This window comes from Marmota monax, unplaced genomic scaffold (assembly GCF_021218885.2).
Source record: "Marmota monax isolate L192 unplaced genomic scaffold, Marmota_monax_Labrador192_F-V1.1 WCK01_AAM20220418_F8-fsc00042, whole genome shotgun sequence".
NCBI lineage: Eukaryota > Metazoa > Chordata > Mammalia > Rodentia > Sciuridae > Marmota > Marmota monax.
Genome location: NW_026693008.1, coordinates 14128277 through 14141627, shown reverse-complemented (window position 1 = coordinate 14141627; position 13351 = coordinate 14128277). Strand labels below are relative to the sequence as shown.

General features: G+C 35.7%; 1 protein-coding gene and 1 pseudogene across 10 annotated transcripts in view; both read left to right on the top strand.

Moving 5' to 3' along the window:
* Ankrd28 (ankyrin repeat domain 28) overlaps positions 1 to 13351 on the top strand; it is a 173059-nt gene that overhangs the window by 130871 nt on the left and 28837 nt on the right. The gene's annotated exons all lie outside the window — the stretch shown is intronic.
* Positions 1117 to 13350, top strand: LOC124098130 (palmitoyltransferase ZDHHC6-like; annotated as a pseudogene).

Below are 13351 nucleotides of genomic sequence, written 5' to 3'. Positions count from 1 at the left end.
TCAGGAATATGTCATTTTAGACTATTTGATATATATGCAGAAAAGTTGTCAGAGATAGACTTTGGGAAGAGTATTTGAAGTATGTTTTTTGATAATAGCTATTTAAAGAAAATCTGTGATAAAGACTAAATTATAAAATACTTTGGTTTATTAATTTTGTAATTTCAGTGTTTGAATTATAGCTATTTGTTGCTTTGTTTGTTTTTAGTACCAGGGATTGAACCCCAGGGGTGCTTAACCACTGACCCACATCCCCAGTCCTTTTATTTTTTTGAGATAATCTTGCTAAATTGCTTAGAACCTCAGCCTCTGGAGTCACTGGGATTATAAACGTGTGCCACCATGCCTGTCTAGATATTCTGAAAATAGCTTGTATCTATAGTGATTTTATCACCATCTATAGTTTTTTACCATTTCCACAGACTGATTATTAGATATAACTCAGCAAAATCTAATTTCTACTGAAGGACAAACATACCACCCCCCTACAGATTGTGCTTTGTTCCTCTTGCCCTTAGACAATTGCATTAAATGTGAATTCTCTCCCAACCCCAAGGGACTCTGAGAGATAATGAGGTGTTTTGTTATGTATCAGTAACAGAATAGGGTTTGATATCTAAGTCGAGTCCTGCATTATAAAATGACTGTGGCAGCAACTGGAATGTGGCCTTGGGGGAACTTGGTGGATCTTGAGGACCTAGTAATTCAAAGTCTAGCTATTAAAATCTTTGGCAATTGTGAAAGGGTCTTCTAACTGCAGTTTCAGAGGCCTCAGTTCATAGATGGCTGACTGTTGCTCTGGGCCTGAGGTGAGGCGGAACTTCATGGCAGAAGGGTATGGCAGAGGAAAGCTGCCCAGGACATGGTAACAAGGAAGCACAGAGAGCAAACCTGAATTCTTATGGCAGAAGAATAGCATATTTCAATGCATAGTATTGGGAATTTGTGGTTTTTAGCCAATATGCTTTTTCTATACAATTATGTGAGTATTAAAATAAATTAAATCATTAGTTTTCTTGCCTAATATAAACTTTTCTGAGTAAGTAGGCTAGTGGCTTTAATTATTTAAACATTTATTGTCAGAGTATCTGTTAAGCAGCCTGATGTAATAAGATTATGAACTTTCAGAATCAGAAAGACCCAAATCTTGTGATATCCATATTGAACCTGTTTGAGCCCAAGACAGGTAATTAATTACTAAGCAAAGGTTTCTTTCTCTACAAAATTAAAGTGGAACTCACTTAAGAGTTGTAAATGAATCTAAATGAGATAGTATGTATAGAAGAAATTTGGAGCATCTGATTCATGTCTTTAAAGTATCAGAATTCCAGAGGTCCTGTCTAAAGTCATCATGTATTGATTCATTGATGTATTCATTAGGAATCTTTGTGAAAGTATAAACTCAGGTTTTTATTTTTTTTTTCCTTCCCCCCATCCTTGTTTTTTGGGGGAGAAGGTACCAGGGATTGAACTCGGAGGCACTCAATCAGTGAGCCACATCCCTAAACCTATTTTGTATTTTTATTTTAGAGACAGGGTCACACTGAGTTGCTTAGTGCCTCATTTTTGCTGAGTCTGGATTTGAACTCTCGATCCTCCTGCCTCAGCTTCCCAAGCCTCTAGAATTACAGGCATACGCCACAACGCCTTATTTTTTAATAATCCCCTGTCAGCATCCCACTTCTTGCCTTTAAGTCACACCAGGCAAAGTTGTTTATATGTTCTTTTGGTAGTGTTGTTGTTGTTTGTATCAGGGATTGAACCCAGGATTGCTTAATCAGTGAGCCACATCTCCAGCCCTTTTTTAAATATATGTATTTTATTTTGAAACAGATCCTTGCTAAATTACTTAGGGTCTCACCCTTCTGAACTGCTTGGATTACAGGCATGCTTCACCATACTAGGCTCTTTGGAATTTTTGATGCTCTGACATTGATATTTTACTATTTAGATGGGACATATAGTAATTACACTTCTCTTATGCCTTATGTTCCTCTGTCCTCACTTTCAATAAGTATTGGAAACTACATGAAATCATTTCTGATCCATTCTAATTATTCTGTTAGTTGCCCTCCTTATTCTTTGTAGAAAATTGTGAGTTAGCAAATCCTCTGAAGTGCCTTATTTCCACTTCATATTAGAATCCAAAAACAACAAAAAAAATCGACTCCTTAGAAACATAGTAAGCACATTAAATATTCAGCCGGGTACAGTGACATATGCCTATAATCCCAGTAGCTAGGGAGGCTGACAGGAGGATTGCGAATTTAAAGCCAGCCTCAACAACAGTGAAGCACTAAGTGAGACCTTGTCCCTAAATAAAATACTGAATAGGGCTGGGGATGTGGCTCAGTGATCAAGTGCTTCCAAGTTCAATCCCTGGTACCCACCCCCCCCCCCCCAAAAAATGCAATTCTCTTTGCCAGTTGAAGAGAAGTAAAACTGTGCTTGAGCAAGAATGGTGAGGGTTCCCTCATACCTATGTATAATGTATATTAGACAAGGGAAAGGTTGAGATGGTTTTTCTTTCTTTTGTTTTTTTTTTTTTTTTTTTTTTTTTTGAGATGGTTTTTCTTGATTATACCATACATGAGGAATGAATCTTCCTTGTGCCAACTCTGAGATAACCATCATTAACACTTCTATTTATATTTATGTTATAGATTATTTCATGTTATCAGTGTTAAAGGCCTTGCATATGCTTTGCTTTTTCATTTTTTGTATGGTGATTAAACCCAAGGTACTTAACCACTGAGCCATATCCCCAGTCCTTTACCTTTCTAGCTTCTGTTATTTAGCTCTATGGCCCCTTCCATATATTTAGATATTTGTTATAGTACTTCTCAGTACCAGTTTTCTTAGTCTATTCAGGTGTTGTAACAGAATATCATAAATTGTGGGTGGCTTATATACAACAGAAATTTATTCTCACAGTTCTTGAGCCTGGGAAATCTAAGGTCATGGTGCTGGTAAATTCAATGTCTCACTAGGGCCTACTTTCTCACTGACCACCATATTGCTTTAACCTCCCATGAGGGAAGGCAGTGAAAGAACTCCTTCAGGCCCTCAGATGTTTAATAAGATCACTAATCTTATTCATGAGGACACCATCATCACCTCCTAAAGGCCCCATCCCCCATCTCTTAATATTTTGGGGTTTGATTTAGTTAGCTTTTGCATCCCTGTGTCCAAAATGCGCAACAAGGAGAAAAAGTTTATTTGGGGTTCACAATTTCAGAGGGCTCAGTCCATAGATACCCAAGTGTTTTACTCTGGGCCCAAGGCAAGGCAGCACTTGTCCGGGGAGGACCTAGCAGAGGAAAGCTACTCAACTCTTGGCAGGGTCAGGAAGCAGAGAGGAAAGGAGAAGGGAAGGGGTCACAGGGAAGATGCGCCTTTGGAGGGCATGACCCACTTCCTCCAGTCATACGCCACCTGCCAGCAGTTACTGTCTAGTCAGTCCGATCAAACTAGGATGGACTGACTAGGTTACAGCTCTTGTGATCTAATAATTTCACCTGAATATTCCTGCATTAACAGGAGCTTTTGGGAGACATATACCCAAATCATGACAGGTTGAGATTTCAGTATATGAATTGGGGGGTGGTGAATATAAACATTCAGACCACAGCCAATCTTATGAAATGGAATCACATTTGGAGGTCTAACACCATTGTTTGTCTGTTTTTAAACTTTATTTAAATGGAGTCACGCAGTTGTTCTTGTGTAGAGATTTTATAATTCTTAGATTTATTCCTAAGTATGTGAAATTTTATTGCCAAAACCTTTAATTTCTTTTTGTTTGTAATGTTATATAGAAAATATACTTTTGATTTTTATGTGATTTCTATCAGCAAAGCTTATTGTACTCATTTTGTATATGTTTGTAAGAAAGCACTGTGTTTGATACAGGCTCTGTTGCCTACTGTGTGGACCATTGAATAGTTTACTTAACCTCTATGCCTACTTTGAAAGATGGAGATAATAAGCCATGTGAGATTTAAATGGGTTTAATATATTAGCTGGGATGTTATAATTTTTCTTTGAAGGATAACTTTATTTTAAATTAACTGTTTGGTTGTTTTTGTAAGTACAGCCACTATTACACACCATTATAGGAAGGAAGTCCTCTGGGAGTAACAATGCTATGTCCCTTTATCTGGGTGGAGTAGTCCTTAGCCAAGACTTTGACCAGCCATGGGACATGAAGTTTTAAATCAGTTCAAGTTTGTACAAACTTGAAATTGTCGGGGTTCATGAGTGGTCAGGGGGAAAGTAGGAGAAGTTTAATCTGAAATGCATTCTTATTTATTTTATGTGCTTAATTGGGATAAAAATACTCAATTTGTTTAACATATTAAATGAGAAAAACAAAACTATAACAGCAAGAATAGTTGTGTTTTTTTAAGCCATAATATTCTTTCAAATTTTGCATACTTATTTTCATTTTAGGGGAAAGAAAGAATGTAGAGAATCTTCATGTCTTAATTATGTTGGCTTTATAAGAGTATGTGTTAATTTACAATCTGAGAAAAAAAGAACAGTCACTCACCTCCCACACTCATTTTCATGTTAAAATTTAAATCCAGATTTTTTGTAAAAAATTAGTAAAAAATTACTAATTTTTTAATTCAGTATTTTACAAACCACTTAGTTTAGCTTTATCATTTACTGATTAGGCACTGCACTGAAGTTTTATAGGAGCATATAAAGAAAAAAATGGGTGAAGATTATAAGACCAGAGGTCTGTCTATTCCTTGCTTTACTTTATTCTAGCAAAAATTTGGGACAAGTCACTTAACTTTCCTAAGTGTCAGTAATTTTTTTCACGTGTTAAAGATAATGCTTACCCAGCATATCTAATAGTGATGAAAATGCATATTGGTGAAATCTAAAGGCATTATCAGTAAAAAGAGTTTTATTAATATTAATTAACTTAGTTCTTGTTTTGTAGCATAAGGTTTACCATCTGTGATAATGTGAATGCTAAAAATTAAAGAAATGTGGTTCATTAAGAACTACTGCATGTGTAACAATTATTTCAAACCATTTAGTGATATAAATTTTGAAAAGCGTAAATAATGCATTGGAACATAGTCTCCTACCTCTTTGTGTTTGGGGGGGCTTTGGGGAGGGGGGATTTGTTTTGAATACTGGGAATTGAACCCAGGGCCGCTGAGCTACATCCCCAACTCTCTTTATTTTTCATTTTGAGACAGGGTTTAAGTTGCTGAGGCTGACCTTGAACTTGCCATCCTCCTGCCTCAGCCTCCCAGGTCGCTTGGTTTACAGGGTTGTGCCACTGTGCCTGGCTGTCTCCTACTTTAGAAAGTAAACAAGAACTTGTTTTGATTTCCTTAAATAAATCTTTTATTCAGTACTCATATATCAGTGAGTTATCTTAAAATAGTTTGTTCTGCTGATAGACTGTGCCTTATACTCCGGTCTCACTAAAAGAAAACTATTTCCTCACATCTGGAAAACATAATTAAAGAGATATGGACAGAGATATATATCTTATTTATTTTGTTTTGTAATGCCTTCTGGTAAAATGTTTGTGCCTGGGATGTAATGAAACTAACCTACAGACTGGCAAGCCTTTTCTACATTTCAGTGAGCTAACTGGGCACATAGGAAGTCTACAAACAAACAACTTACACGTGGCCTGAAACATTTGCTGTTCTTGAAACTCCCTCAGGGCTATTTTATGAAACTGAAAAATAACAGTCTTGTTACTTTAGAGCCAGATTTGGGCTAAGTTTTTTTGGTTTTTTTTTTTTTTTTTTTAATCACAATGGTACCTATTTTAACAGTCTTCCTTATTCGTCATCCTTGATTCCTAACAAGTTTAGCTGTACATAAATATCAAAATTCCACTTTAATGAATGAACATGAGGGTATTATATCGAATCAAAATTCCAAAAATAATTCTAAAGAGTTTTACGTAATTCATTAAAGAAATAAGGGTTTGCATTAAAAGGATGACCCTTATGTATAAATGTGTGTGAGTGTGTGTGCGTATGTCACACATATATTATAGAGTTTATATAATTATACAATCAAATTTATATATGATAGAGTTCCTGAATTATCAGTTACATTGCTTTAGAGCTGCTTTTTTCCCATTTTTTAAATATTTTAGTTGTATTTGGACACAATACCTTTATTTTATTCATTTATTTTTATGTGGTGCTGAGGATCGAACTTAGCGCTTCATACATGCTAGGCAAGTGCTCTACCCCTGAGCCACAACTCCATTCCCTCCCATGTTTTATTATTAGTACATTAAATTTTGGTCTAATTCCTAGGTCTTTGGTCCATTTTGAGTTGACTTTTGTTCAGGGTGAGAGATCAGGATTTAGTCTCATTCTTTCCTGTACCATTTTTTTAAAAAGGTTATCTTTTTACCAGTGTATGTTTTTGGCACCTTTATCAAGGACCAGATGATTGCCAGTACCATTAAGTTTTTTTTTTTTTTTTTTTTTACTACAGCACTATAGTATAATTTGAATTTGAAGTCAGTTATTGTGCCTCTAGCGTTGCTTTTTTGGCTTAGAATTGTTTTGGGTTTTCTGCATCTTTTCCAAATGAAAATAGAACTGTTTTTTCTAGTTCTGTAAAGGATATCATTGGTATTTTGATGGGGAGTGCATTGAATCTTTGTATTGTTTTTGGTAGTATGGCCATTTTAACAATATTAATTCTGCCTATCCATGAAAAGTGGGGGGGCGGGTCTTTTCATCTTATGTCTTCTTCGTTTTCTTTCTTAACTGTTTTATATAGAGATATTTTACTTCCTTGGTTAGTTTTATTCCTAGAGGTGTTTTGTTTGCTTTGTTTTGTTTTGTTTAGGCTATTGTGATTGGGATTTTTTTTTCTTCTCAATAAATTGATTATTGGTGTATAAGAAAGCTATTGATTTTTTTATACATTGATTTTGTAACCTGCTACTTTGCTGAATTTATTAACTCAGTCTTCTGGTGAGGATTTTTGGGTCATCTATTATCATACCATCTACAAACAGTGAATTTTATTTCTTCCTTTTTTATTTTTACCTTTTTTATTTTCTTCTTTTTCCTAATTGCTCTGACTAGAATTTTTAGTATTATGTTAAATGAGAGTGGACATTGTCATCTCATTCTAGATTTTAAAGGAAATGTTTCCTGTTTTTTCCCATTCCCCTGATGTTGGTTTTAGATTTGTTGTATATATCCTTTATGATGTTGAGGTAGGTTTTAGTTTCTTCGGTGTTTTATCATGAATGGGTACTGACTTTTATTGAAGGCTTTCTCTGCATCTATTGAGAAGAGTATGATTTTTGTTTTGAATTCTGTTTATGTAGCGAATTACATTTATTGATTTGCATATGTTAAATTATCCTTTCATCCCTGGGATAAAACCAACTTGGCCATTATGTGCAGTTTTCTTAATATGTTGCCAAATACAATTTGATAATATTTAGTAAGAATTTTTGCGTCTGAGATAATAGACTGTAGTTCTCTTTCTTTGAAGTGTCTTTAACTGGTTTTGCTATGAGTGTGATACTGGCTTCATAGAGTCAATTTTTAATTTCATGGAATAACTTGAGGAGCATTGGCTTTAATTCTTCTTTAAAGCTCTAGTAGAATTCAGCTAAAAATCTATCTGGTCTTGGGCTTTTCTTTGTTGGAAGGCCTTTTATTACTTCGTCTTCCCATGCTAGTTATTGATCTATTTAGGTTTGTTATGTCCTCTTGATTCAGTTTTGGCAAGTCATGAGTCTAGAATATATTCATTTCTTCTAGGTTTTCCAGCTCATTGAGTATAGTTTTTGAAATAGTCCCTAATGATCCTCTGGATTTCTGTGATGTCTGTGGTGATTTTTCCTTTTTCATCTCTAATGTTGTTAATTTGGGTCTTCTCTGTTTTGGGGTTAGTTTGACTAAGGGTATATCTTTTCAAAGAACCAACTGTTTATTTCATTGATGCTTTGGTTTTTTTTTTTTTTATTATTATTATTATTATTCTCAAGTTCATTGATTTTGATTATTGCTTTCCTTATACTTTTTGGAATTGGTTTGTTCTTATTTTTAAAGACCTTGAGATGCATTGAGTTGTTTACTTGAGATTTTTCTGATTTCCTTATATACTGGAGGAAGTATGAACTTTATGCTGATAAATTGGACTGTTGAAATTTATAATTGCTTCAATGGAATGTTTTTAGTTCTGGGGATTGAACACAGGGGTGTCTTACCACAGAGCTATATCCCAACCCTTTTTATTTTTTGAGACAGGGTCTCTGTTGCTTAGGGTCTTGCTGAATTGCTGAGGCTGGCCTCAAATTTGCAGTCTTCCTGCCTCAGCCTCCTGAGTCACTGGGGTTACAGGCATGCATCACAGCACCTGGCTCAACTCCGTGTTTGTCTCTCCCAGCTTTATTCCTTTGGGGTGGAAACTGGAAAACTCAGGTTAGCTTGTTTGCCAAACATACAAGGCACCGTCTTTATATCATTGCAGAACATGTAACAGATGTCTGATGAAAATGGACCATCACCATCCTTGGATCAATAACTGTTGTGGTTACCAAAATCATGCTTTGTTCATACTTTTTTTTCTTTGAGCACCACTGTGTTTTATTCATGCTGCTTTCATTTTTGTTATGACTGTGTACATTCAACTTATAATTGGCTGTCCTTTGAGTGGAACACAGTAAAGATTGATATGAATGCAGCCCAGACAGAGAGATCCTCTTCCAGTTGTTCCCTTCGAATTAGTTGCATTTGCTGCCACCTTGTTTGCCTTGGGATTAACTTTAGAAACAACCATAGCTATTAGGATTGTGGTTTTTACCCACGTGAAAACAAAAAATCAGAAACAAAACATTTTGAATCATGGACTGAAGAAAAGGCTAAAGATCAAATTCAATATTACCAACTAGATGCAGTCTTTTGTTTCCCCTATGATGTGGAAAGTAGTTGGAAGAACTTTAAAAAGGTATTTACATAGTCAAGGGTCCCAGAAAATGAATTGGAGTAGCCAATATGAGAAGACTGTTGCCACTACAGTTTAATAATAGAACAGTGGAAACAAAAAGTGTATGAGAGGGTCAGAAGTGTTTGCTATAAAGTCATAGAAGATTATAGTCATGCCTACTGTCCATTGAATAAAGGAAACAAAATCATCGCAGTCTTTTACACTGAAAACCCTCAAATACAGCTACAAAAAAAAGGGAATTCGTTTTAGCCACAAGAGGGTTATGATGCTGCTTATGTGGAGACAAAATTCTGGGTGATTCCTTTGTAGATGTTCCAAGAATAAGAGGATGGTTCCCTAGAAACCATGTGGAAAAGTGTCCCTGTCATGCTGAAGCAGATCTAGCCCCAGAGGACAAGAAGAAAAACAATATAGCCACTGTTAAAATGAAATTATTCTTTACATTTACTTCAACTTGAAAATTGTACTTATTACTAAAAACTATGCAATGAGCCTACTCTGTTTAAGGTATTCTTTTCCTCAGAGGTTCCCTGGTGCCATGATTTAAATATTTTTATTACCATTTTGAAATGGAGAAGCCATTCTACATATGCCTTTGAATTCTTGCCTCTTTACCACTTCTTCTTTCTTCTTCCTCCTAAAAGGAAAAACATTTCACTCAAGTAAGCTAATTGTGTTTTATCTAGGTGTGTGTCATTGGTTGGTTGGTTTTAAATGTGCTACACATTCTGGACTTCACCTGCAGATTGAGTTCCCCTTTTACCAGAAGCATGTGATAATTTTGTTTGCCCCTCAGTTGATATTTCTTATGTAATATTATAGATACTTAAAGAACTTCATTTGTCAAATTCATGATAAGCTCAATTTTTGTTACCTATCTTTCAATAATGTGGATTCTGTCAAATCAAAGATCAGTGGGTATTCTCTATTTTAAAAATTCTATCTTTTTTAATGTTAGGCATTTTAATTATAATGTGATATGGAGAAGTTCATTTTTGATCTTGTCTCTTTGGGGTTCTGAATGTGTCGTGCTTCTGGATGTCCATCCCATTCTCAAATTTTAGAAATTTTACTATTATCTTTTCCCTGAAGAAGTGATCCATGCCATTAGTCTGTATCATACAGCCTCTTCAATAACAATAATTCTTAAATTTGGTCTCTTAATGTTGTCCCAGAGTTCTTGTACATTCAGATCTTGGTTACTTCTTTTCTTTAATACTGTTTTTGTGTTCATGGGCTGGCCACTATCTTTCTCTTATATTCTCTCCACTTCAATATCTTTAGAGTCAGTTGCTGGTAAATTATGAACTTTAGGAAATGTTGAGTTACCTGTTTCTTCATATTTCCTGTGTTGGGTTTTATGTACCTGTTGAGGTGGATTTCTCTTTCACACTTTTGTGTGGGCTTTTTTAGGGCTCAGCCTTCTCTTGCCACTGTTTCCTAGAGAGATCTAGATTAAGAACCCTAGTAGGTGAGGTATCCATAGCCTTTGTGTGTATTCTGTTTTTGCTGTAGGAGTAGACATCCATGAGTGGGAATTTCTACTTGGAAATGGCTTGGAGGTTTTGTCTGTTCTGGTCTTTGTATTAAAATATCACTGAATTCTGAGTATGGTTAATTTGTGTGTGAAACAAATTGTGCTATCCTTTGGCTGGGTTTTATTCAGCAGCAGAATCTCTATTCAGTGAACTTGTGATGTCCTTGTAGATTTCCAGAAACTTAAGAAAACAATATATAGCATTAAAATAAATACCTGATGCCTACTATGACATCTGCAACACTAATACCATAAAAAAAAAGCGATAGAGGGTCAATAATTGCCAACAGCAAAAATAAGAAATAGCTGTGAACTAGACCTGACATTGAAACAAACTGCAGGTGTCAACCATGTCATCCACAGTATTAATAACTGCAGCAACATAAATGGATGGGGCAGGAGTTTTATGAACCACGTAGTTCTAAAAGATGGTAAACATATAGATCATTTAAGAGAAAATAATGTAATAGGAAGGTTAAAAAATTTAGAATGTTCAGAAACAATGAAGAAAAGACAGCAAGTGAAACAAAAAATTCTAGCCCTCAAAAGACAAGGAAAAATAACTATTATAAAAAGAAAGAAATATGTATGTATGTCCACAAACAAATTAGCACAGCAAGAACATCTCCCACCTAAAAAAAAAAAAAAAAGATTCTTAATGAAAAATGAATTATCTCCATTGGTCAGCTGCCTATGCCCCACTGTCTTTCTTTCCTATTCTTCTTAGGCCATGTGCTGAGAGGATTTGTGGGGTGGGGATTGTTAACCCCTTTCTCTCTTTGTGTTGCCTACTGGGGTAACCTAAAACTGAAACTGGTTGAAATAACTGAGTTCCCTTCCCACCAGTATAAAGTAGAATGGCATAGGAAATACTGTAGATTGGGGTTTTGTCCACACATGCCAGATTGATGCAATCACAGTGGCCACCTGTGCAAAAATCTGAGGTGGAATTTCTGGTGGCTGGGGCTTAGGTCTAATCAAACCTTAGGAACTTTGTTGGGTGGCATCTGCTATAGAAAGATTAGATTAACATATCTCCCCGTCCCACCTGTTGCCAATCTGTCAGGAGTCTAGATTTCAGGAGTCTCCAAGAATTTTACTCACAGGGCAGGAGAGCCAATCCTCCATATACTTTTCCACCTACAAACAACCTTCCCAGGCTTAGTCTCTGAATGTATGTATCCATGCCTACCTCTTAAGTTTCCCAATCTTCTTGAGCTGTTCATGTGAGCCACCAGACTCAAAGGCAAGTTGTACTCCCCTCCATTTTTCTAGCTTTAATCCTCCTGAGTAGTTTTCTCTATGCCTGTTTCACTCACATTGTTCTAGGTACACCCTAGGCCACAATGTAGATGCTTGTGGAGACAGATTTTTGCTGTGATTACCTAGCTTCCTAGCAGCAGCTGCATGCATGCATACATGGCCACCTCATGATGGCTCCCACCTCATCTCTCTTCTTACCACTTGAGAAATGTGTGCACAGACACCAATTGGCTGCATAGCCTCTAGATCAGCTAAATTTATGCTACTTTTCTGATGTACAGGTTTTTCGTGCTTAATTTGTCCATTGTTTCTATCTCTGTGTTATCTCTCCTTTCTGTGATGAATTAGTGCCACTGCTCCTGCAGCTAACTTGGCTCCAATATACTCTTTTGTTCTTTGTTCATTGCACACAAACTTTTGAGTCTCTAAAAGACTCTGACTGCCTTTTCTACCTTGCTGAGAAGCAGTACTCCTGCTGCTTGAATCCCAAGCCATAGAGCAAGGGAAATTCAGCCTTCCTTTAATCTGCCATCTTGAATCTCCTTGAGTTCCTTTCCATTTGTTTTTAGATAACCTCAGTGTCATTTTTTAATTTATTATTTAGTTTTCAAACTGGGGGTTGAACCCAGGGCTCTACAGATGTTAAGCAGGTGCTCTACTACCAAGCTACATCCCCAACCCTTTGTTTTTGTTATGTTTAATTGGAACAGGATCTCACTGAGTTGCCTGGGTTTGCCTAGAATTTGGAATCCTCCTGCTCAGCTTCCTACATAGCTGGAATTACAAGCATGTACCACTGCACCAAAATGAACACTTCAGTTATTTTTTATTTATTTATTTATTTTTAGTTGTAAGTGGACACAGTACCTTTATTTTATTTAATTATTTTATGCAGTGCTGAAGATCAAACCCAGTGCCTTATACGTGCTAGACAAGTAATCTACCATTGAACTATTAAAATATTTTTTTTATTTTTTTATAAATAAAAATGAAGGCCTTTTTTGTTTCCTCCATACCATTTTTACTCTCTTTCTACCCTTCTTGGTTTTCTAATTCAAGATCGTTGAGTTCTAATCTTTGTTTCTTACAGGGGTTTTTTGTTTGTTTTTGTTTAAATATCCTTTCTTGAGCTTCCTGAGACATTATATTTACTCTGTGTTCTTGAGGAGTGGTAATATTACCATCATCATATGCTTAACACTACTAAGAGTTTAGTCCTGTTGTTTTGAGTAAATGGTGCCATAAATAGTGGCTATTTTAAAAATTTTCAGGCATACTGATCATTCTGATATACTTTAGAGTTATTCACGTTGAAGGATGGAGATTCTTGTATGTACATTACATTGGTATTTTTATACTTCCGTGAATGTCATTCAAATGACAGATTTTTATAGTATAGATATGGTTGTGATATTTGCATTAATCATGTGTTAGAAAAATTGTCATTTTTGTAGCTCAGTGGTAGAGCACTTGCCTCGTATGAGTGAGGCACTGGGTTTGATCCTCAGCTCCACATAAAAATAAATAAATAAAGACTATTTTTTATTCAGGGTTTAGAATTTTCATTATGTTGTTACT